The sequence below is a fragment of the Etheostoma spectabile genome, chromosome 8 (assembly GCF_008692095.1).
Source record: "Etheostoma spectabile isolate EspeVRDwgs_2016 chromosome 8, UIUC_Espe_1.0, whole genome shotgun sequence".
NCBI classification, from domain to species: Eukaryota; Metazoa; Chordata; class Actinopteri; order Perciformes; family Percidae; genus Etheostoma; species Etheostoma spectabile.
In genome coordinates this window covers 2,304,078-2,329,689 of record NC_045740.1, presented here as the reverse complement: position 1 = coordinate 2,329,689, position 25,612 = coordinate 2,304,078, and the positions used below count along the sequence as shown (strand labels likewise).

At 40.6% G+C, this 25,612-nt stretch overlaps 1 protein-coding gene and 1 long non-coding RNA gene across 5 annotated transcripts in view; one reads left to right on the top strand and one right to left on the bottom strand.

The window, feature by feature from the left end:
- kcnq1.2 (potassium voltage-gated channel, KQT-like subfamily, member 1.2) overlaps positions 1 to 25,612 on the top strand; it is a 191,783-nt gene that overhangs the window by 135,580 nt on the left and 30,591 nt on the right. The gene's annotated exons all lie outside the window — the stretch shown is intronic.
- LOC116693921 (uncharacterized) lies at positions 408 to 12,679 on the bottom strand. Its single transcript, XR_004333033.1, has 4 exons — positions 12,667 to 12,679; positions 8,154 to 8,156; positions 7,550 to 7,564; positions 408 to 537 (listed from the first exon to the last, which is right to left on the bottom strand). It is a non-coding gene; the product is annotated as an uncharacterized LOC116693921 (long non-coding RNA).

Sequence of the window (25,612 nt, the reverse complement as noted above, 5' to 3'; positions counted from 1 at the left end):
CACACACACACACACACACACACTGTTGTCCATCCAACAGTGTCTCAGTATTTCAACTGAGCTCTCAGCACCAGCAAACAGGAACAGCTTGATTATCTCTGCAACTTCTGCTACTTGGGCGGAATGAGTTGCTTGCGGCACTTGAGAAGCACCAGAGAGTAACAACAGTGCTTTTCAGGAATTGCGCTTATCACTCCCAAATAGCAGTGCTTCGGGTTTTGAAAATATAGTTCCCAGTTTGTATACGGTTAGAAGATGTCTGTGTCTCATGTGACCTTGTTATTTGTACACGCTGTGACTATACAAATCCCAATATGTAAATAGGAAAATGTTGGCGTTATTTTGTCACTTGTTGGGATCAGTGGGCTAGTTGGAGCCAGTTACATCCAGCATCTGTGGTAAGCAAAGCTAGCGGTAGATGCGCCAGACAGAGTTACGACACGCACGGAGATGAGAAGGGTATGAATGGACTTATCTAACGCTGGGGGATACGGTGAATAAGCTAAAGTCCAAATAAGTCAGCGTGTTCCTTTAAATCTATTAATGATTGTGCATCAATAAATAATAATAAATATTGTATCCAATCATGGTTTTCTTCATTTTGGACATTGGCACCCAGAACAAGTTACAGCCCACACCAATAGGAGCTATTACTGTAAACCTTTTTAAGTGTCTTTAGTATTCTGTTTGGCTGTAGTTGGGATGTTATGTTCTTCATGGAAATCTTAACTTTTACAATTACAACAGAATTAATGCACAGGAACTAGAGGAAATATGTTTTGTTAACTGAAACCAAGCAACACTGTAATAAGCTAAACAACGTGTTACAGACCACATACAGAGATGTAAACAGTTTTAAAGAGATTTTTCAATTCTTTGGACTTGAAAGATTTCCAATGAAGTCCCCACTTTTCTTATGTCATGCTCAATTGCAAATTAGGGAGAAGGGTTATTTTTCAGCCTATTTAGGTTTACAGGAAGGATTCAGAGGGGTTAGAGCCACAGTTGGCATCTTCAATCTTTTTGGGATAACAATTAAATTTATAATCACAATCATGCCTACCTAATGGACTGGTTTGTGATTGCTGTATAAAAGGAATTAAAGATGGAAAAAAAAACATTGGAACGTTTTTTCACTCAGTGTTGTATCAACTTGTGCCTCTGTGTGGAGTTCAGTGCACTATAGCGGCTGAAATAATTCCCACTTTGTTACTGAGAGTAATGACACATTTGCGTTTGACATCAAAATATTGTTTGCAGTTTGAATTTAAATATGATTTAATTAGACACTATTAAATTATTATATTTGTACCGTATTTATACAGTTGAGTTGCATAGAGTGGTCACACTCTACCCTACATTGCCTTACTCCGTCCTCCTTCCCTTCGTTTTGGTCATCTATTCATTTCTCGACTTTCCTGCATATTTCCTAAGCCCTCTCCCTGTCCCTCTGTAATTAAAGTGACGGTCACAGTGACCCATAGTCTGTCAATTTCCTGTCCTTCTGCTAGAAAAGGTGACAAAGACTCTACTGCAATCACACCTCCGCTTGTCCAACAGTGTATCTTTTTAGCTCTCTTTTCCCCCTTTTTTTTCTGTTTTCCAGAATGGACACTTCTCTGTTTTCCCCCTCTTTGCTCCTATTCCCAGCACTCTCTGCCCTAAGAGGACCCTGTCTGTTGTTGTGCTGTATTTTGATATATGTGTGTATTTGGACGCAGCGTGCTCAGTGGGGAGCCGGACTGACCGGGCCGGTCTAAACAAAGAGAGGAAACTTGGCAAAGGAAAAGCATGGACACACACAAATGCTGGAACACACAGCTTCGCTGCAGTGGCCAAACTCTTACTGCCCCGTGCTGCAGACAAGCACATACAGAATCTTTCTGCATGTCTGGACTTGGCCTACGATAGCTGGTTTTCTCCTGATTAAATCTAGTTCTCTCAATCCTTTGCTACCAAAGCATGTAGATGGATTAAAGATGGTAGATCTGTGAAAATAAGCTTGTGTTTTCCCAGTGGAAAAAAATGTTTTCATATTTCAAAGGAATTGTTGCTACTGGGAGGTTAGAGGTCATTCTCCTCTACAGAACAACAGCTCCTGGAGTTGCTAAGCTTTTAGTGTTCCCCACAGACATTTCAGCGGAGACAAAATTACAGTACATGCTTGAACTGACATTAATGTTGTATCAAGTTCAGTCTTAATAACTTCAGTGAGCAAAATATGAAATACTTAAATTGTTTACCTTGCAAGGAAAAGGAAAAATAACAATCCCCATGATAGCTTTGTACAGATGTAAAATCATTTCAAATAGAATTCTAACCGACTGTACGGTGTTGCTACCTGATAAACCTCAAAACATCCAATATTGTGTTCTATCTTCTTGCCAGTACCTGTTGCAAGACACCCATACCAATGTACCCTTTTATGTTTTTTTAACTGTAGTTTTGGCTATTTTTGAACTTACTCATGATGACTCGCTACACCACCATATGCTGCGCCAAGCTTAACTGGTCTTTCTCACGTTGACACTTCCCACCATTGATGCGGTATCTTTATAACATTGTGAACTCAATAGCATGCAACAAGTGGTGTGTTGCTGTGAGTTAGATAGAGCACCAGGAGCGGTTTGCTGTTTGTAGTGCAGTCCAGCAGTAAATCATGTTACGGCAGTGTGCTGGGGACGCAGCCCCTGGCAGCTTCCAGACGGCCTTTGGCTCTGGCTCCCTTCTCTTAGCGCCACTCTCTAATTTCAGAGCCAGAACCCTGCCTACTACTGGGTCTTTACCGCATTCCCACAAACCAGAGACGGACAGTCTGCCTGCATGTCTGGCTGCTTGCTCTCCATCTCACAGTCTCCCTTGCTTTCTATCTTTCTCTGCCTTTGTGTGTCTCTCGATCACTCTTTTACTCTCACTCCCTGTTTTTTTTTTTTTTTGCCTGCTGAGCTTGCCCCTTCCTCTGTCTCTGTCTGGTTCTGTGTATTCAGGATTATAGGTCTGCAGTTTCACTCACAGCATCTAAATCATGTTGTACACTGCCACTGTCTCTTGTCAGCTCTCTCTCCCTCTCTCTTTCTGCATCATGGTAGCACCCACTGTGGGCTTGCTCGTTGGCTGTAAATATCCCTGGTACATTTCTATTTTAATTGCCCAAGTTTTGCAGGGCCCTGGGATATATTTTCTGCACATATATTTTATTGCCTTGGCCAAATGCCTAAGGCCTACTTTCAGGTCGGACCTGACCACTAATATACTCCTGTATGGATCAGTTCATTATCAGCAGGGAGGTGTGAGCTTATTTAAAAGGTTATAAAGGGGTCAATAGTTCATGAAACAGGGGTCTGTGTTTTATTGGGGAATGTAGTCTTACTAATACACAGTGCTAAGTAGCCCTGGTGCCACCCTACTTTTGAATGCTATTAAATCAGTCTATACTGCATGGAACAGTAAACCAGCTGTGAACAATGCCAAGCTGTGTAAATTACTCCATAGACCATGAGTGTAAATGTCACTCCTTTTTTAGTTGGTACCTGGGGAACCTTTAATGGGGAATATGTTCATATGTATTATACTTTATCTACGCCTGTATGTGTTTGTTTTATGCAAATATGTGTCTCCTCTTTGTAACCATGCACCCATAAAACTCCACAATCTGTAAATAAAAGCTGTTGTGAAGTGTGATACATTTTAATATAGCTCATCAACTGCGATTCAGTTCCCTGAATCCTGTTATTGCTCCTGTGCTTTGGCTAGTTTCACATAATGTCAAAGCTTGACTCTGGCACATCTAACTCTTAGAGGATGGCTACGATAGACTCAGCTATTACCAAGGGCACCAATACTTGACAGCAAAAACGCAAAAGGCAGAGCAGTATATCCTCTATGTCCTTCACTGGTCCTTTACCTTTAAATGTATAATTTCAAGCCAATAGGAATACTAGGAATTGATGGTGGTGGTAAAAATTTATGAAAAAGGAGAAAAAAGAGTTAATTAAAAAGTTATTTAAATATTAAATTGCAAACGTGTGAATCAAGATTGCAATTTTATAGCAATTTATCTTGCAGGCCCAGTTTTAGCATGCCAACATTAATATCACTACACACAGTACAGCTGAGGCTGATAGAAATGTTATTACTATTTCTTGGATGCGCATCCAATAATTGTCAGGTGATCACCAAAATCGATAGGATTCATCCTCTCGAGACATACATTTCTGTGTAAAATGTGATGTGAATCTATCCAATAGTTAACCCTCAGATATTTCAGCTTGGGGCAAAGTGTTGCACCAACCAAAACAGGCTGACATCACTATACAGTAGCAGATTAAATATAGAATAAGGTCCATTTTATTATTGCAGCGGGGTGTTGTGCCATAGCAGGCTAACGCCTTAGTTCATGGAATGATTTTAACTAGCTGTTACTAATGCCGGCGTGTTTATGACTGTGTAAAGATTTGACTGGGCCACTTGTGGTTCAGACATTGGCCCTATGGTACTCTGTGCCCAGACACATCCCTCAGGCAGCAGTGGGGTTGCTAGTGCCCACAGTAAATCATGGCATGTGTGTGTACATGTGCACACCTATGTGTTTGCCCGACTTGCTACCAGTCTCCTGTCGGCTCCTGTTTGCTTTAATGGCGTCAGCTTTTTGCAAAACACTTAACAAGCTTGTCTGTATTCCATAGTGTTTTTTTTTCAGTAAATGACTAATGATTTTATGGGAGTATAATGGTGGGTGTTTTTCTATACCTCTGGGCCCTCTGTTTCCCTGTAGAAGAATAAAAGCGACACACCTTTCAATTGTGTGCAATTAACTTTTGTAGTCCACACAGGATGCAGGCCTCGCCTAGTCTCATACGGTACAATGGATCAAATCTAGAAGCTGGTATTTGAGGTTGAATCAGTGAATGGGGCCCTGAATGGGAACTCCATATTTACAACACTTTGAATGGTGGCCGTAAAAAAGTTCCCCCACCCTGTGTCTGTTATGCAGCGATCATCCGATAGTACAGCTACAGGTGCTGCAGCTTATCATGTCTATAATGTTGTAAATAGTGTTAAACAGGCATATCATAACTCACATACCTGCCAAGTCCCACATTTTATCTGTAACTCAAGTTGTATTGTCTTTGTTGGCATCTTACAGCTATGAAATAAAAAAAACTCTTATGGTTACACTATTAAAAATAGGCATGTTATGTAATCCTAGTTCAATGATAAAATCTTGATTTCAGAGGTTCAGGCTCCCCCCTACAGCACCACCAGTGGAAGTAATGATCTCACTGGGAAAAATGTGCAAGAAACTCTGGTAAGGAGTCATCCTATTGTCTGCTGTGTTTCTGTGTGTTCTGAATGTTGTTGCTGGCTTTGATCAGTTCCAAGTAAGACAGATAAGTCCCTTTGTTGTACCAGAGTAGATTTTCTGTTTATGACACTTGCTGAGGACCTTCCTTCCAGGAATCTTTCGACATGGGTCAAGTGGGAACAAAAGCAACACCACTCAAAGTTAAAAAACACAATCATGTTACATTGACGGTTTTAAATAGAGACAGCATGGTAGTCAGGACAGATAGTCTTGTGCAAACATTGCTTAATATAAGCAGAATTGTCATGTGGGAACAAATAACAAGACAGACAAAAAAAACTCCCATTCTCAATTCTACTTTTCTTTTATGTGGACATGACTGAATATTTCACCTACTGACGGTCGTGTTTATGGCTATTTGATCAATTTATGTCCACACTTCCCCCTTTTTTTTTGCTTTTGGTCTTGGCTGCAAAATGCCCCACTAGCACCAGCTAGTCACTATCTTTGTCTGTCCACTGTGGGTTTTATTTGTACTTTTTCCCTGCAAACTGCTACCTGCTGCAGCTGAAAATTATGCTGATGATTTAAAGAAACTGACTTAGAGAACCGCTCCGTAGAGCTAAGAGAAGCTGCTGACTGTGGGTTGGTCATTACAGGTGACAGTTTCACATACAGGTTGTCATGTAATCCATTAAGCAGCTGATGTAAAAATAAGCAAGAGACAGACAACAGCACAGAAATATTCACAAACACCTTATTGGACATATAAACTAGATGATAAATCAGTGCCAACAGATCAGCTGATACTCTGTGCACACAGCAGACAAATACATCCGTTTTGTCTTATTCCAGGGACTATTCTAGGAACCAAGACAGACACATAGATAGAGACAGTCAAGCAGATAGAGACAGAGCGACAGACAGACATTAGTCTGTGGGTCTTGATACTGCACGTCTCCTCCATGACATACTGCTTAGGGAGAGGGAGGCCAGGAGTGTCTGAGCTGAAGTCGGCCTGATAAGCAGAGCAGATAAAAGGTTGCAGTGAACCTCAGACAGAGACAAGAATGAAACAGAAGGGCAAGCTGGCTGGTACATGTCTCTTCCTTCACACACAAGGAGGAGTCTTTAGAAAAGACCAGAGAAGACTGGAGCTACTGGACCAAAGTCAGAGTGATAAGGAATAGATAAGATATTCTACTGTCTTATGTTCTCACAGATGCTGGACAGAGAGAGTGCGATCAAGGAGTCATATCAACTAACCAAAAATCCTCCACAGATGGACGGCAAAATTACATATGTTTTTGCTTTATCTGACATTTCTTGCATTATTTAAAACTCCAAGTTTCATTTGCCAAGTCAAATCACTTCTTGCTGTTGCATCTGCATGCAAAGTCACTGCTCACGCACTGATGAAGCTCAGCAGGCTTGCACACATAGAGACTAAAACACACATAGACACATCAAGTGCGCTCAAAGGCAGCTTTTGGTGAGAAGTGAACATCAAAAGGTCAGTGTCAGCCAAGAGGGTCATTCCCACCAGTCCACCGTTGGCCAAACAGCCTGTGTCTTGGGGTCAAAGAAGATTTCAGCAGGCCTGGTAAGTTGGGCACAATGGAGTCCATTCTGGCTGTCTTGTCCTGTGTGTGAGTGAGTGCGTGCGTGTGTGTTTCATTTGAGTGTCTGTGGAATGTGCATATGTTTGTTCACTATTGAATTCTGCAGGAAGGCAAATGAGTAGTGTGTTTGTGCCAGAGGCTATTTTTGACTTTAAATCGAGAGTAAGTCTCTGTGTGTTTGGAGCTCCCCGCACAGCTCACTCAGCACCTTGACATTGGCACTGAGCCTCTGTGGAGATCTGCTGTCTCAGCTGGATCGCTTCCCTCCCTTTTCCTCTGACCCTTCTCCCCCTCTATCACTCACTCCCCCCTCACTCCTGCTACTCCCACCTCCACCCCAGGCCCTTGCAGCTTCCCATATCCAGGGGAGAAGAGTTTAAATCACTCCCTTCTCTCTGTCTCTCCAAGGGTTTCCTTCCCCCCTACACACACTCCCCCTCTACGTCCCTCCCTCTCTGATAGTGTCGAGGGGGGAGCTGTGACTGTTGACTTGGACTACTGTGGGAATGCAGGTGTTGTGTATGTGTGCTTGCTTTAATAGCCCCTCCCTGGGCTTGCCGGGCAGCTTGGTGTCTGTCGTCTGTCACACCAGCCGTTCAGACTGTGCTGTCATTGGTATGACAGCATGCTATGGCAGCTGGCTGCCAAAATATCAAAACAATCTCTTCTTAGCACTTACTCAACTAAGGCTTTAGTCAGAGGTAATTAGCTTCTATTTTTTGTATTTAATTAGCTTTTAAACTAAGGGGTATTGTCATTATTGATTCCGCTGCTGATTACTTCTTTGATTTATATTTATTTGTTAAAAGATGTATCAGTTATCAAAATGGTTGTGGATTAATTATCTGATGTTAAACCAGTGGATTCATTGGTAAACAAACAAATAGTTTCAGCAGTATTGTTCATATTTGTACCCCCTTTTATACTTACATGCTCCGTGGATTCTTTGTTTCGAAGGCTATGAATGCATAAAGCAAAGATAATATTGCGTGCAGCAACAATTATATTTCGCCTGTTATCAAATTACATACATTTCAAACAAACAGTTACATAATATGTCTACGGTAGCCCAAAATAAAAATACATTGCTGAATTTGTTTCACAAACTAACTTGCATAAAGGAAGAAAAAAAGCTAAGTATAAAGAAACCCGATGTTTAAAACTAAAAAGAATGAGTGTAGTGTTTCTTTAAATCCGTGAAGACATTTGACAATGACAGCCTTAACAGTCTTTATGGTCTTATCTCCCCAGCTCAACAATGACAGATGGTATCTTTTGCAGTGGCAGGTCGTCGTATCACTGTACACAATAAGTTTTCTTTCCCCTTACCACATTCCCACTATTACTGTAAGCAAAATACACAGCAGGCGTAGTCACGCACCAGACAACTTTGTTTTTCACAAGTTTCTCGAGACCAACCCACCCACCGATCGGAGCAGATCAGAAATTAACAGGAAAGATGTCAAGTGGTAGGAAACGTACAGCTACCACTGATTATCCCAAAACAATTTGGCCACAATTTAGCACATTGATCATACACAGTTACAGCCATATACTAGATATCCACCTTCTGTTGTTTTCATTGCTTCTTTTGTTTTGTCTTTCTTTTTGTTCTTCCCTCCCGTTCTCTCTCTTCTCTTGGCCGTTGAGGTTAACCACCACTTGTGTTACACTGCATTACAACTCATCAACAATGTGCCGGCCAGAAAGAAAACCAACCCACACTTGTTGTCCTCTCTCTCTCTCCCTCTCTCCCTTTCTCCCGCTCACTCTTTTTTTTTCTCTTTAGCTAAATCACAAAACAAGCGGGCCAAAAACAGTGAATTGCCTAGAAACCCAATATGGACTCCACCCTGGAGATTACACGGTCAACTCAGCCAGCCTGCACTAGAATAACAGCCTGGCCTGTTCCCGCTGTCCCATGCCTTGTGTGTGTGTGTGTGTGTGTGTGTGTGCACACACACACACTACCCTATTGCAGCTGTCTCAACGTGTGCATTGCAATATATGCATAAATGCATTTTGATAGTTTTAGCATACTTTTGCTACACATAAATCAAAGTATGTTTGAGTAGTTGAGTAGGTTTGTGTATCAGTGTGTGTGTGTGCTTGTGTGTGCGTGCGTGCATGCATGCGTGTACGCATGCGTGTGTTTGTGTGTATAATCTTGCATATTCTCTAGGGCTGTAACGATATGCTAAATAAAAACAAAAAACTAAAAAAATCGTGACACTCAGCTCCACAAACCTGTCGCTGTGGGAGAAGGCAGAATTGCGACACCGGACCGGACCGGGGCTGTTGTCAGCTCTCATCCAGACTGAAGCCTTGCAGCGCCGAAAGACTAAATTACCATTAGATTAGTTGTCTATCTATACAGTTAACGTTACGGATTAATTTGTGGATTAGCCCAGACTTGTTGGCGTGGTCAAAACAGTCATACTAAAAATAACTGAGCATGTTGAACGGTTGTTACCCACCAAGGATTACATTAGTATTAGCTACTTGTCAACCAGCACCTTTACAGTAGGCACCAAAGCACTTTTCCTCTTTGTTCCCTCTACAGGTTGGGAGCGGAATTGTCTGTTACTTTTACCATTACCAATGAACCACTTAAACGATTTTGGAAACATTATTTTAAGGTACAAAAGAATCTTTGGTGTTGGATCGATCGATATTGAAATCAATCAAAATCCATTAATAAGGTTTCTGTTGTTGCAAAGTGGGATGTAATCAATGACAATGCCATGTGGCAGGAAAAAAAGTTGTATCACTTATTACGTTTACTAAAGGCACACACACACACAGTACAGCTAGCACCATCTGAAAGGAACAAGGAACAGTTAAATCAAGCAGTAGAAACTAAGGACAAAAACAACCTTGTTGGATAAAAAATGTCAGGGGTATTTCTTCTTATTTACTTCCCTTTTCAAGGTCAGTTTTTGTTTGTGGAAGTATATGGTAATGAGGAAAACATTGCTAAATTTGGTCAGTGATACACTGCAGTGTGTTCAGAGAATTGTGAGGGAAACTGACAATTTGGAACATGACAGTGTCATTTTGTAAAGATGAGTTTCTGAGCTTAACTGTTATACTTGGACAATCTCTTTCTTGCTCTCAATTAACAAGCAGTTTGAAGAGGGTGACAATCAGGGAAGCTTTGGTGTCCCGGAGGCGCTCCATGCATGTTTTCAATAGATCATAAATTCCTATAAAAACTCATGGACAGCAAAAAGGAAAATGTTGACCTTAGGCCTACCAACTATCAAAACTGGTCATCGTGGTTGCTGTGCAATTCAATTCAAGTATTTATTCGGTTCAAAATCCCAATCAATTATGGTTATGGTTTTTTCTTTGTTTAGAAAAAATACTGCATTAAACAAACTGTTAGGATCTCTTTAGCACATGGTAACAAATTAATTATCAAATTTTCTTTCAATAGGCAGATAGATGGAAACCATAAACTGGTCGGGTGGAGGATGCACTACTATGGATGTGTTGACGGCTTTAGTAGGACTATCATAGACCTGCACTGCCTAATCAAGTTAGAGCATCAAGTTTTCTTCTATGTGTAGAGAATGTTGGCCTTCCCTTGAGAATACGCTGTGATCATGTCATGGAGAACACCGGGGTTGCCCAGTATATGTTGGAAAGAAGAGGGTTAAATAGAGGTAGTGTCATCACTGGACACAGTGTTCACAACCAGAGGATTGAGTGGTTATGGCCAGAGTAAAACAAAGTTGTGTCTTTCTATTATAGTGATCTCTTATCCTTCATGGAAAATGAGGGCATACTGAACTCTACAAATGAACTGAACTTATTTCGTCTTCACTACATCTACTTGCCAAGAGTTCAAAGGGCAACTGCAGAATTCAGAAATCAGAACAACCACAGATTATCAACACAGGGATCACAAATGCCTCTTCAACGGTGGCTGAGGGGTGTTCTCAACAGTGCAGAGGCAATGCAGAACATTTTTAGTTGGGAGTGACAACCCCCAAGTACATTTTGAGACTTTAAACAATGTTGTTGTTCCAGAAAATTACTTTATTTTTAATGATAAAGTTATGAACCGAATTCTGGGAACTGTAGACCCACTAGCCAATGACAGTAACCATGGCATAAAATTATTTCTGGGCCTGGTGCACTTTATTAGTGAGCAAGTTTGTTAGTGTCAAGGCAATTAGGACACTATTGGGAGGTTAATAAAAGGCCAGTGACAAATTGGGGGTGAGTGTTTTTTAATGCAAAAATCCATAGTTTCCTTGAAGGCCTCAAATTTTTTCAGGACTGGAAACTGCAGGCAGTAAATGCATGTGTTTGCAGTGGGTAAATGAGGGCCTTGTCTGAGGGGCAGCTCATGGAGAAAATCCACTAAAGGTCCTGGGTAGAAGCCCAGGGATGGAATTGCATTTGCTCTCGTCGCCTAGGCCAGGATACCCCCAAGTTTCAAGGGTCCCTCTTGCTCTGAAAAAGAAATACACCAAAGAACACCAATAAACAAATTAAACCTAACATGTAGAAAACGTTTTAAAAGGAGGGAAAGACAAAGACAGACAGAAGAGCATATGAAAAGAATGTTAAAAGAGGGGGTGATCAAAGTTAAAACTACAGTGCAAAGGTAGCTAATGAAATTTGAAGGAAAGCAATTTAACAAGAGAAAACACATTGTGTATAGTAGTGTAGTAGTGCAGTGTGTGAACATATTCTATGTCTAGCAACAATTTTTTGTTGGTGCCAACTGCTGACAGTCAAAGTTCAAAGAGCTGTTCTAGTACATCAGCTGTGAGTGGGGATGGCTTGTGACAAAACAGCAATTTCAAGGGTCTTCATCCCGTCCCTGAATCTGTAAAAATGTATCAAGAGAAGATACAAATATCTGTTTTCAGATTGGATAAATGATCACACAGCACATGAAAGGGATGACTTACAAGACAGTTCTGTGTTTTTGATTTTGCAAAAACTCCTTGTATGTGCTTTGTAGTGATTTGCCAGCACAGGAACTTTAACCTATACTGTATGTCATCTATGCAATAGCAATAGATTTGAAACACGGTACTGGGGTACTGGATTTTGCATTCATTTTCTTAGAAACCCTTACAGGTTGGAGTTTATTTAGACTCAACCAGGAAGTGCGTTTTATTCAGGGTGGGAATTACCATTACAATTAAAGCCTTGTGTAAACATGTAACATGAAAAAATAAATACAGAAATCTTCAACTGTTTAAGCATTACTGTGCATTTCTTGCACCCATGTTTTAATTACATTAATAAATCATATTAATAATAATATGTTAATGGTAGTTAGTCCCGCTTTGCCAGACCATCCACACGCTGCGGAGTGGCTACTCCACATAGCATTCCGGGTTAGGAGAAAAACATGCTCTGGTTTATTGGCATTTCTCTAAATGTCAATTACAATCGTCATGGGCGGTGCTAAGCTCCGCATGGAGCAGCTCGTAAATAGTGAGAGAATCATGTGAGAGAAATCTCACATTGGGCAGATAGTCTAGCTAGCTGTCTCAATTTACCCTGCAGAGATCTGAGAAGCAGTCAACCATGGTCCTCATGAATCCTCCAGAGTTTTAAATTCTAACACAAAGAAAACGGAAAGAAAACAGAAATTGGCAAAAAAATACATGCATCCAGCGGAATTTACAGCTGCACCAGAGCAATCCTCGAAATGGAACGTCAAGGATATGCACTAATGGTAGTTGACCTAACTTTATCCAACTGTATAACGCCTGAACTTAAAAGTTATATGTTACCAATACATGGCAATCAATATATTTTATGTCTAGGAATCCAGTATGTATGGTTGAAGTGGGGGAAACAAATCTATTTTGATTTGGGTTTCTGAGATTGTGCTGCCCATAGTTTTGAAAGCTGGATCCAATCTGAGGCCATTCAGGCTGTGGTGATCGAGGCTTATCTAATGCTAGGTCTGTAGGTTTGCAACGCCTGACTCTGGCCTACAACTGGGGCAGAGAGGCTGATTGTTTCCAGCCATGATGGAGGTAATGAAGGGGTGGTGGTCATCATGATACACACTTAAACACAGAAACACGCACACACACACACACACACACACACACACACACACACAGACTGACCTATAAGTGAAAATTCATATACACATGTGTGTATGTGCATGTGTTTTTAGCCACAGCACATTGGTTTCTCTTCACAGACCACAGGGTCACTCTGCAATAGTTGCTTATTAGTGGTCACCTCTACTGGAGGACACATATACAAACACTCACCACCGGCTTTGCACGTGGAGATTTACCACACACACACCTTAACGTAAATCCACTCATCCAGGTCGCACTATTGTGTTATGCACGCCATGTCAGGAGCCTTAAAGTGAAACCACATGCAGCGCAGTTCAAGCAGATCCGCTAAATCTCTGTCAAAAGGTGGCTGAGTCATGCCATGTATGGTTGCTCTATCACAAGATGCAGTGTGACAGGCCTCGGCAAAAACAGCTGACAAACATGGACACAAACATCCATTCTCAAACCAATACAGACACACACACATACACACACTTGACGTCACAATAGTCTGGAAACAAGCATTTGGGGAAGTAAACCTCTTTACTAAAGAACAGCACATAAAGGATATGCTTCTCTCTTACAGTAAACCAATGACTTTCACAAGACAAATGACTAATGCCAAAGAAATTTTAAGAATAATTTTACATGAAGTCACGTTGCATAAGGATTAGAGAAGTAGGCTGACTGGTCACTCATTTTTTAATAAACACTAAAGTACTTCAAACAACTTAAAAGAATTACTGTGTGAAGGTATAAGCCCCAATATTCCACACATTCACTATACTACTCCCTGGTTTGTTCCAATGAGCAGCACAGTGATAAGTAAAGATTTTAAAATAAAACTTTCTGCATTCGTCAATGTTAAGTCTTTAATGATAGACCTTAGCTATAAGTAAGGCTTTATCACACGTTGTGACACTTTAAAGCACTGCCATGAAATTGAGGATGAATAGTGTGGTAACATAGGACTGCATTTTCCCACGCTTAGTAGTTGTATGTTAAGGTCTTCCCATAGTTCAACCTCTCCTTTCTCAGACAAATGTCCCAAATCTAGTGTGGCAGGAAAAGCTTGCCCTTTAGGTCTTTATGGTTACCAAGGGCCCTGCACACCAAGCCCAGACAGTTGGCTGTTCAGTTGAGTGTTGATGGCTGAGCTGAATTTGATAAGATAAGATAAGCCTTTATTGTGTCCTATAGGAGAAATTTGTCTTGGGCATTCAAGAGAAACAAGTGGGAGTACATCGTGCATAAACACACACAATAAACATACACTTAACCTACATAGAATACAATCATACATGATCTAATCCAATGCTTCAATGAACATCTAATAACCACACACAATACCCCCCCTACCTTTCCTCACATTCACAGGAGAACAGAAGAAAACCACATCCTCCCCCTCGTATTGCACTTAACTTAACTCATGCTGTAGTCAATAACTTCTGTTCTGCACAATGTCCAATTACATAATTGCATAATACTATATCAAATTTAATAGTATATAATACAAATTTATATACTATTTATACACATTTAATAGTATTATGTATATATATATATATATATATATATATATATATATATATATATATATATATATATATATATATCCAAACTTTAATTATGTATGAAATTGTTTTTATTTTATTGTTGTCCTCTGACATTGATATTTTGATGCACATGTAATACTCCATTCAGGCCTTCCAATTCTCTATTGAAGGTGCTTCTATATTTTTCAAGTTTTATATATGATTCTTCTGTTTGTAAAATCCCTATACTCTACCAATTCTTCATAATTCCTTTGCAGTACCAAAAGGCGTGCAGAACTGAGTCACCATATAGGTTACATTTTAAATATCTATCAGATGATGTGTTATCAAACTTGCTTATTTTATCTCTAGTATAATATGTAAAACTGTATTAGTATTGTATTAGTCGCAGATTTTTATTAGTAGTTAATTTGTATGTTAGCGACAAGCATTCTTTCTATTTTTGTTTAACGTCATCCCCTAGGTCTTCCATTCCATTGCTTTTTATCAACACTGTTGTTTTTGGTCTAAATGCCCACTAGAGGAGATGTGAAAAGAGAGAGGGGATACCATGTGGTAAAGGTGCCTAGCTGTATGTTGTATTTGCATGTTAAGCTTCCTTGACCACTGAGCCACCAGAGCACATCAGCGATTTCACACACTTAGTTGTTTGTCTTCCTTTTTTCATATTTGTCTGTTTGTTTCTTTCCCAACCAAAGACCACACAGGCTGACAATGCCAGTGCAAAGCAAAGTGACCAGTAATTTCCTCTCATTCATAATAGCACATGTGTTCATGTTCAGCTGGTCATCAGCTCTACTCATTACCGTGTGTTCAAGTGCAACTTCTATGCATAGGAAGTGCATTGACAAAAAAGCCTTTGATCAGTCAGCTTTTGTTGGCGCTAGTACTTTGAGGTTGGCTTGGTGCGTCAGGGCCATCACGTCTGGACACAACTACCTAAGCAGTTTATCCTGTCCCTACAGCACTAGCCCAACAGGTTACATATTAACAAGCCACGCGAACAATTTGTCTGCAGCACCAGCTCCCGCTCCTCTGCTGTCGTAAGCAACATTTATTGCAGCATAATAACCCACTTCAGTGTAGGATGGTGGTGAAGGAAAGTTTAAAATATCATACCGTTTTAGTGCCTCAGGTTACATATTAAACAGCACAGGGCAATAAAACAGTTCAATAGAGCTGCAAGTTATATAATAATTAATCTAATCATTGAAAATATGATGTAATGTCTTTGAGTATAACAAAGAATATAAGAAAAGTCAATACTTTAATACAAAGGCAAATAAAATCTAGCCCTTAAGAGCAGAAATACACTTTGTATCTTTTGTTTATGGTTATATGACTTTCAGGCTGGATGAGTGACAGAGTAGGGCTATTATTGTATTTTAACAATTGTCATTCATTGACTGGTGCTACGCATCCCAACCAGGCGTTTCTCAATCCATAAATCATGCAACAGCTGCCTAAAGAAAACATTACATGGGCTAATTTTTTACAAAACAAAGCCTAAGGAACATCCTTGTTTTGTGGATAGGGAATAATTGAGGAATCATTCAAGGCATAATTGCAAGTTTGAAAGGAGGGAAAATGGTGATCCTGTGGTGAAGATAAAACCATCATTTGGGAGGAAAAAATACACATATATGTACTGTTAACAGCTAACAGAAATTCAAACACATTTTATAATATAAAGTATAATTAATGTCTCTAGTCCTTGAGAATAACAATGCTAACAGTGTGATCAGAGTCCTGATCACCTAATATTAAATGGCTTGTTAACTCGTAGTTAATGTTTCTTTTTAATTATCCCCATTTTCCAAATAGGAAGTATTGGAGGCAGGCAGGCATGATGGGAAAGAACCCTAACAATCCGTTGGCCTTATGTCCTAAAAACCTAAAGACCGATTTGATTTGACTCACTTTAACCTAACCGGCCGTCAGCCCTTTTACCCGGGATGGAAAGCTCATTCAGGCCTTGGAGGAATGATTGAAAATGCCAGTCTCACTGTGGTTGTGTAATGAAAGAAGATTCTGGAGCACCCAAATGGACCAGATGAGATGCTTTCCTAGTACGTAAGCATTACATAGCACCGGGGTGTGGTTTTTAAGTACATGACTGTGGCTGCTGCTCAAAGTCTGTAGTATGTATGGTAAATCATTGGCATATTTTGTCGGTTGTGTAACCTCTTTAGTATTACGGATGTTTTTTATGGAGGGAGAAGCTTAAGGGTTGACTTACTGCATCAGTGACTAATTTCCAGCAGATTATAACATATTTCCTACTCCCTTACATTTTACCTCTTTTTTGTAGTCTCACCTAAAAACAACAACCCTACAAATTGGGGATGCACCGATTTATCGGCAGATCATCGATATTGGCCGATATTCACCTCGTTGACTGCCATTGGCCTATCAGGAAGTAAGATGGAATTGCTTTTGCAATGGCTTTTACATGGCTTTCTTTGATGTGAAAGGATATATTCATAAAATACATTGCATCAGTTATTTTTTATAATGAATATTTCCTTGATTCCCTGTCATAAAAGGGGAAACAACATTAACGTCAACAACAAAGCAATGATATCGGCCCAGAATTTCACAATCGGTGCATCCCTTTCTACAAATAACCAGTTCCTTAACCCAGAATTTCCACCGGTTGTGGAACGTCTGCAGATCGGCTCCGGAATGGCGGCGGAGTCATTAGGTTTCCATTAAAGTCAATGTGTGTATTTCTACTGACTGCGGAGCAGCTGCGTTCCGACTCCTGCACAGCACCGGCAATCCGGTGGGTCCTTGAGACTTCAGCTGTCAGTCATGGCCACAGCTGTTTCGCAACAAATCCGGACCTGGTGGGTATTGACGCACGGCGGAGCCAGAGTCGACACACAGCTGAGCCAATCCGCAGCCATTCTGTAGTTGGTGGAAATCCAGTGTTAGATCTGCACTTCATGACATGTACAGTATGTTTGCATACCAACGTATACTGTACATGCTTTACATATGAACGGATAGCTTGTGTTTGCTAAACGTTCCCAGAAAGTACCAAGCAGCGCTAGGAGGGCCTGCCCTGTGTATGAATAGCCTGTAATTGCAGCTTGATGGAAAACACTAATGCAGCTCGTAAAAAACAAGACACTTAAGACTGGTACAATTTCTCTTTCCAGCAGACAAAGCCAAGAAAACACAACATGCAGCACACTCTTCAAGTCATCAGGCTTCTGACCAACAAACAAGCAGCAAACAATCCAAACAGTTTTTGTTGCTTCTTATTCAAATTTTATTTTAAAAGCCACAACAAAAGGAAGTCTTGTTCTTAACTATAGATCACTTTGACATGAAGACAGAGATTCCATTAGAATGCTTGTTTATACCAATAAAAAATATCAATTCAGCTGTAAGTCATCAAGGTCACAAATGGACAGAGAGAGACAACCAGACACATGCAAATTAATCAACCGAGCGTGCAGCAATTATAACGGATAATGTACTGCTGCACTGCAACACTGGAAGCCATTAACCATTTGACGGCAAACAATCATTAATCTCTGTTTAGGAGTTGTTCTGGCACTATGGTCCCCATTTTGAGAAATATCCAATGTCACTGCTGACCTAGTCTTGCTTTGCCAGACCATCCTCCAAGGCGCTGCTGAAGAGGGTCTGGTTAGTCCACATAGCATTCTGGGATGAAAGAAAATCATACACTGTTTTTTTGGCATTTCTTTAAACCAATCGCAATCATCGTGGGCGGCACTAAGCTCTGCACAAAGTTGTTTTTGTTGTGCAAGAGAAAACTAAGAATGGACAGATCGTCTATCTAGCTGTCTCAATTTACCCTGCATAGATCTGAGGAGCAGTTAACTATAGCCCTCATAAATCTACCTGAATTTAATTTAAAATTCCAACTCAAAGAAAGAGAAGAGAAAGAAACGCACATCGGTGAAAAGACATGCATTGGCGGAATTTCCTGCGGCACCCGAGCAATCCTGGAAGTGGAACATCAAGGATACAGACTACTGTTGAATTGAATAAGTCATGAGCTCACGACAGACCCAAAACAGCTTAAGGCCCTATTTTCAGTGAACTTTTACCATCCTTGTTTGTTGTAACAGTAAACTTAAGCAATTTCATTAAAACTGGAGAAGTTTGCAGAGAGACGTCTGGATGAATCACATCAAGCTAAAAAGACCAGAACATGGAAAATATGGCTTGTTACTGTATTTCGAGTGCTTTTATGTGGTAGTGATTTTGGGGCTGCTATAAACGTGTGTGTGTGTCTGTATGTCTTTGTGTGTGTGTGTGTGTGTGTGTGTGTGTGTGTGTTTGCGTGTGTGTGTGTTTATTGTGTGGGAGCATTATATGTGCATGGCTGCTTGGCCATGTGCACAGGTGTGTTTAATTGTGTTATTTGGTCATTCAAACCAGTATGTGTGTTTATTTGTGTGTGCTCTGCCAGTCATTCCCACTCATTTCTGAAGCACACTTTCTGCTGTCCCTGACTCGCAGTTCCCATGGGCTTCATTCTGCTGACTCCTCTTCCCGCAGCGTATGCTCCCCTTCTTCCTTTCACTGGTCGTGTCCTCCCCCTAGTCTTTGTTATGAATGATGGCAACATTATTATTACCTTCTTGTACTAATTATCCTTTGCAATGACGGTAATGAGTGTGCGTCACTTCGGGCAAAGCTGTATAGGTTTTCCCACTCTATCTGGTGTTTTTTTTCTTACTGTGGTTTGTCCTCAAAGCAATTTGCAGTAACAAAAAAAACAAAGAGGAGCTTGTTAGGAGCTCACAATCAAAAGATTATAATTCGGTTTACTGATTGAGATATAAAGAGGGAGAGGGAGAGGGAGATATAACAATGTCTTCCTTTGGTTTTGGTATAAATGTGTACTTTCTAATTAGTCACACATATTTTAATTAAAAACTTTGCATGTAGCCTATCAGGAATCAGACTTAGGTTGTTACTATATTATATTACTATTATTGTTGCATATATTTTATTTATATTAAATAATTAATAATATAAATAATTATAATTACAAATATTAATAAAAATGTTATTGACATTGAATTTAAAATACATTGCAGAAAATTATTTTCGGTATACATTTAAAAATACGTTTTACATTTCATAAATGCGTTCCAGATGCTTGTACCCAAAAAATGTTTTTGCCTAAACAGTGACTCAAAAGATGAACTGATTATTAAAACAGTTGCCATTTAGTTTTATCTTGACTGATTAATGAACTAATAGCTTCAGCAAAATGTAGAAATTGTTTTCTGTTTTTTAAGTCTATATAAAGAGGTACCATGTTTTGGACCAGATGTAAAAACACAAGTGCTTTTACGTGTGGTTTCTTACATTGCATTCTTACATGCATCATATTTGTCCCATTGGTTGCATGACAAAAGGGCCCCTTAGGTAGGTAAGGTTGGGTGGTCTATTGGTTAGTCAGTTGCCCATTCAACACTCTGTCCAGAACAAGATGCCATTCAATTGGTATATATTTATTCATATGGTCCCCAGAGTTCCACATGTAGCACATAAAATGAATGTATGTTGAAATGAGTGTCTTTGGTATGTCATTGCACTTGAGTCCTCATACAAAGAGACATTATCTCTAGCTATGGCTCACTGGGGGATGTCTTTAATATTATACAATAATTGTGAGTGTTGAGAGATCTTGATATTTTACTGCCTCTCCTCATCCATTGTGACAGTTACAAGACCACAGAACAATGACCTGACAAGAGAAGAAATCAAGAGATGTGTCCAAGAGGGAGTGAAAAAAAGCATCTGCTTTTGTAGGTGTATTGCGGTGGTGTAAACTGTGTCTACCTGCGTTGATATATGGCTAACTGCTGCTGGTGGGTGTCTTGAGGCATATCATATGGTGCCAGTGTATTTTGAACAGGTCATGAAAAGATCACCAGTGACGATGGCTGGATTTCTATCAAATTTGCTATGGATGGATTTGTTTTTTTTGGGTGACCCCCTGCCTGTTCATCAAGCCCCAAATTCAATAATTTATTAGTCCAATAGACAGATTGTCATGATGTTTGCCAAGAGATACATACACAACTGGGTGGTTAAACTTTGAAGCTTTTAGCCAGAAAGGCAGGATTTTATGCTTGATGTTGGTTTTATCCAACACTGTATGATGTTTGGGTTGTAATAAACTAAATAATGTAATGAATGAGCTTTGAGTCTTGTATAATATCACTGCTGTCTTAGTATTAATTTTCTCGTTGGATCATTAATACTTTTGTGTAATTTCTGTAAAGAAATAGCAGCAGAATTTTTTTTCTCCAGTTTTTTCTATCTTAGAAAGAGTCTATGCTAGTTTGGTTGTATAGAAGGTATAGTGGAGTGTGGAGGCTGGGTGAGGCTGCCAGTCTTCTCAGGAGCGTTCTTGTTTGTTAACAGTAAGTATTGTAAAATTTGGTGTAAACCAACTGTGGACTTTCCCGTCCTACCTTACATTATCACTGTCCTGAGGCAGCCAGCCACCAAATGCACTGTTCCTTCATTCCTATCCCCTGCAGTCCTGCTCTTGCAGCACAACCCAGCCCCATATCACATTCCCTCTGTCCATCACTGGCGCAAGGCCCCCGCTTAGCAGCAGAGAAAGTCCTTGGGGTCAGCTCATAATGGACGTAAATGCAGCTCATTATCCTGATAAGGCAGGGGCGGTGGCCGGGCAATGGCTGCCTGATTGGCTGGATGACAGCCACACAGCTTTGACAGGTAGACAGAGCTAGACATAGCCATGGCCGCTATCTGATTGACCTGGCTGACAGATTCAGTTGCACCGGCCTTGCTGCTCTGAGGCAATGGAAGGGGGTGGAAACTGGATGCCGCAGAGCCACACAATGATATCTCCAGTTTTGGCCCTCTGCTGTGTGGAGTGTTGTGAATGTGACTCCCGCTCCTCTCCAAATGTGTACACTGCAAAACATATCCATCTTAATAACTTAATTTACAGTACATAGTTTAAATTTATCGTTCTTTCTTTTATGCAGCTGTTGAGAGATAGGTGTGGGACATAAAGTGGATGTTTGTGTTGATCATTTGTTGCATTTGTAGGATTTAGATGATTGTATAACAAAGACAGAGGTTTTTGCTTATGTAGTTTCAGTTAGTGATAATAATATAGAAAATGTTTTAATTACGTGTTTTAAATTAAATTTAAAAAAAGGTTTTGAATTCTCCTTAATAAATATTTATATTACACACAGATTCACATATTCACATATCATATTTATTTATCTTTTCATTGTACTTCCAGCATTCTAAATTATGCTAACGTCCTATAGAAAGGACAGTGGGTGGTAAAAGGTTAAAGATTTCATGAGGCAGGTGCAATTCACCTGATGTTAATGAAGGGACAGGCCTGCTCCTGAAGCGTTTGCAAGATGTTCCCAGTTGTTTGCGGAAAGTGAATGTTCATTTTGGAGCAAGAATTAAACATTTTGTCTCAGTGGCTCCATCTTTTATCAGTTTGAAACTGTTATGAAAGTTTATCGATGAATTATTTGAAGGCCGTATTTGCAGTATTTGTGTGTATGCGTGATTTTCTCACGGACTGTGGTTTAGCCACAGTTATGTAAATGTGCTGTATTTATATAGCGCTTTTCCAGTCTTAACAACTACTCAAAGCGCTTTTACATCTACAGGAAACATTCACCATTCCGTACAAGGTGCCACCTGCTCATCAGATAAACATTCATACACATTCACACTCCGATGCGCAGCACCGGGGGCAACTCGGGGTTCAGTGTCTTGGCCACTTTTCCCCGTTGCTATCAGTTCGTGCCAGCAGGCAGGAGGAGGCGTTTGGGGGGGGGGGGGGGTTACTGTCAACAGCCCCAGGCCCCTGGGCATCCAAGTAGATTCTCTTACAGCCAGATGTCAGCCATAACAGCACCACACACTCTTACTCACCGGTCAACTTTTCCGTGTCTCTCACATTATCCTCTCTCTCCTCTCTGCCCTTAGGTGTGTCCGTGTGGGTGTGCGCCTCTAGTTTCTCTTGCTATGTATACATTGCCTGTGTGTGTCTCCATGCTTGTGTATGTGAGGGTGTGTGTCAGTCCGTGTTAATATGCCCAGTGGAGGCATGTTGGACAGATGCCGACTTTCCGTCAGTGGGCGTTTGGCACCGGTGGCGGTGGGTGATACGAGGGCATGAGTGTCATTCAATGTATAAATCTGACTCCTGTCTCTTGCCTTTGGCACATACTGCTCTCGTATAGGGTGACGAGGTAAGAGATAGCTGCAACTGGTACGCTTTGGGCACTATGCACACAAAAACACTCTTCTGTTCAGACATTTACAACACACACAAGCATCAAGAAAAAACACACATGCTAAATGCACAAGTAGGAAATGATTGCACGCACTGATACCTGCTCATTTTACATGGTTTTAAACTTTAAAGTATATACCGTGCCAAGCGTTCAAAAGAGGAGGCCTTTTGAGGGTAAGGAGGTATGTGACTTGATAAAAGATTGGTTGTTGAATGGGTATGATGCTGCTCAGCATATTTTACCATAATTGCTTAGAGCCATATTTTTGACAAAGCATTCCTTGTGAAGTTAGCAATTTGCCAACTCCAGTCTAAGTCCATATTATCCAAGTGTATATATCCTAACTACACACCTTTTTTTCAACAAGCTAACAGTTTGCTTTAACAGATTAAGAAATGTTTTTTCTTTTTAGATGGTGATCTTGCAGGCTTTTTCAATGTCTGCTACAGACTCACTCCCCTCCACACCTTTATAAGATGTAAAATACTTAATTACAGCTTTCCCTCAGACAGACAATTACAGCTGACTGCTTTTGGACTAACAAAGACATAAAGTCGCATCTGTTATTTGAACTTGAATGCAAGCCAAGCCACCAGAGATATTACCATGTCTACTATTTTATGGTTGCATTATTTAATGAAGTCTAGCTAGGAGGACATACATGGGAAGTGACATAAAATTATAATTTGACAAAAGTGACCTACTCTCTATTTCTCACACACATATCATCATATCATACATGCATACACACACAGCAGCCACCTCTGTTTCTCACATCACTCTGAAATAGCTCCTTGTTCACCTCTGATGATAGAGATGGGGGAGGTAGTGAGAAATGGCAAGCAGAGACAGAAATGCGAGAAAGGGTGAGACTTGACCTTTGGGTCTTGCTGAAGCAAGCTCTGTAAGTGAGGGGGCGGGTGGCTAAACTAAGTGGCTGATTCATTTCCCCAGAGACCCCCTTCCCCCAAGCCCATGCGCGCACACACAGACACACACACACACACGCACACACACACACACACACACACCCCCCACATCCCTGTGGATGGGTCCAGTCATCCAGGTGCTGGCCTCTGTAGAGAGACCAACATGGCCTATGCTGACCCCGAGGGAGCCCAGCGGGGGTGGAAGGTCATGCAGAATCCTCCCACTGTCTGTTCGTGTGTGTTTTTGGCTGTAAAGACCACAGGCGGAGCCTCAGGAAATATGGCTGCCACTGGGCCCCGCCTGACCTCTTGTCATTTTTTTTTTTTTTTTTTTTTATCTTTTGACAACAGAGAAGACCAGGAGAAAGGAGACACTGAAGTCTGCAACGTTCTGTTGAGTTTGTAAGTTTAGGTAGAAATGTGTCCATGGGGCAGGAAAAAACCAGAAGCAGTTAAAATAGATTCATGTCTGAGTGTCAGTTGAACAAGAGGTTGTAGAAGGTCTAAGTTGATAAAGTTGTTAAGTCTGAGATATTTGCTCATTGGTAGTGTTTGAATGTAAATAAGTGCTGTAGTCTTTTTAGTTTGTGGTTTTGAATGTACCCCATGTCATTGACGATACCTATCAACCGGGCAACACTTACATTTCTTCCCACCCTATCTCTAAATACACTTTACTATCAACACTATGTTTGTTCAAGACAATGCCTCCAACATTCAGCTTTACGCATATGAACTTGGTACCTAAATGAACTTGTTCTCCTACCCCATCTCTCCCCTTCCTCCCTCTTTCCCTCCCTGCCTCTCTCCCTCGCCCTCCATCTCCATCCCTGCCTCGTCGGTGTTTCCTTTCAGCTTGATGCTAAGTCAAGCAGCTGTCTTGTTTTGGGTTACGGTGAGTGACGCTCAGGTAACAAAAGCTGAACACTGCCCCTTCAGCACTCTCCCCTCTGTGAGCAGTGTGCTGAGGCAGATGCTAGCTGAGGCTCAGATAGCAACGCGATGCCTGAAACAGACATCACTGGGGGCTTAATAAATTAGAAATGATCACTTTGTGAATAACATAATAGCCATTAATTAGAAATGCTTCCTGGGGGAAAGGAAAAAACTGTAACTGACTGTGACTGTTTCCAGTCAACTTTTATTTCAGAACCAGGTTATTCTCTCTTTATAAACACATTGGAATGCATCTGTGAGTGAAACTTTAAAGATGGTTCATTCAACATGAATTCTGAGTTTTCCATATAACAATGATATCTTGGCAACCTGTTAGGACATTTGAATGTGTGCTGGTTAGAGGCCTAGCAATGTTTTGTTTTATGGTGTTATGTGGCCAAGGTTTACAATGTTACTATGTCCAGCTGAATTGCTTGGAGTTGACAATATAAATTGTAGAGCAAGGCAAAGTTAGATTCTAAATGATAAATTGAAAATATAATCCATTTGTAAAGGGCTCTAAGTGTGATTTACTTTAGAGAAACTTTAGTAATCAAATGGAAATAACGCAGCAGAAGACACCAGTACACGGTTATATGTTTTTATAAACAGCATTATCCAAGAGGGGGTCCTGGTGCCAAATTAATTACTAGCATGGAAAACAGAGCAAGTGAATTCCCCATCTTTTAAACATAATGGGCCTGCTGAGTGAAGACAGGCTGTATAGATGTGGCACAGTGTTGTGAAAGTTGCACAGACATGATATAGACGGGGTTGCAAGCAGGAAACAGACAACAGCAAACAAACTCGGAGCATCTGCAGACTAAATAATTACAGCCTGAACAGAAACAAAGATGGTAAAGACACGTTAGCACACAAACACACGCACACACACACACACA